Genomic DNA, 419 nt, shown 5'->3' with positions numbered 1-419 from the left:
TGTCAGAATGACGTAGTTCTGCACAGGCCACTCTCCCACGATAGTTGATTGACAAGGCCGTCTTACCTTAAGACCCGCCCTGAGTGAGCTGTCATCAGTACGCCATTGTGTTGACTCCGGTGCAGGGGAAGACAAGAACGTCTCCATTTAAGCGATTGAGGTGTTTTGCTGTTGGATGTAATAATGAACATAGCAGTCGTCATTTACTCCCGACATCTGAGCCGCTGAAGATGCAGAGGATTAACGTTACTTTCGTTTTGAAAGGAATGCGCCGATCCCCGATCTGCCTAAATGCGTCTATGTTCGCGCGAATCATTCGTGCTTCGTCTACACAAGAAGTGAGTATAAGGTTTTTTATGAATCTTTGCAAATCGCCTTTCCTAATATGTGCTAGTTAGCAAGTTTCGCGGCTAAAGTAA

General features: G+C 45.8%; 1 protein-coding gene across 1 annotated transcript in view; it reads left to right on the top strand.

Annotated features, from left to right (window-relative positions):
* kif18a (kinesin family member 18A) overlaps positions 1-419 on the top strand; it is a 35,610-nt gene that overhangs the window by 23,144 nt on the left and 12,047 nt on the right. The window lies entirely within an intron of this gene.

Source organism: Sinocyclocheilus rhinocerous, unplaced genomic scaffold (genome assembly GCF_001515625.1).
Source record: "Sinocyclocheilus rhinocerous isolate Xijiao unplaced genomic scaffold, SAMN03320098_v1.1 scaffold591, whole genome shotgun sequence".
Lineage (NCBI taxonomy): Eukaryota > Metazoa > Chordata > Actinopteri > Cypriniformes > Cyprinidae > Sinocyclocheilus > Sinocyclocheilus rhinocerous.
The sequence above is the reverse complement of the archived record's forward strand: the minus strand, read 5'-3'. Positions and strand labels throughout refer to the sequence as shown.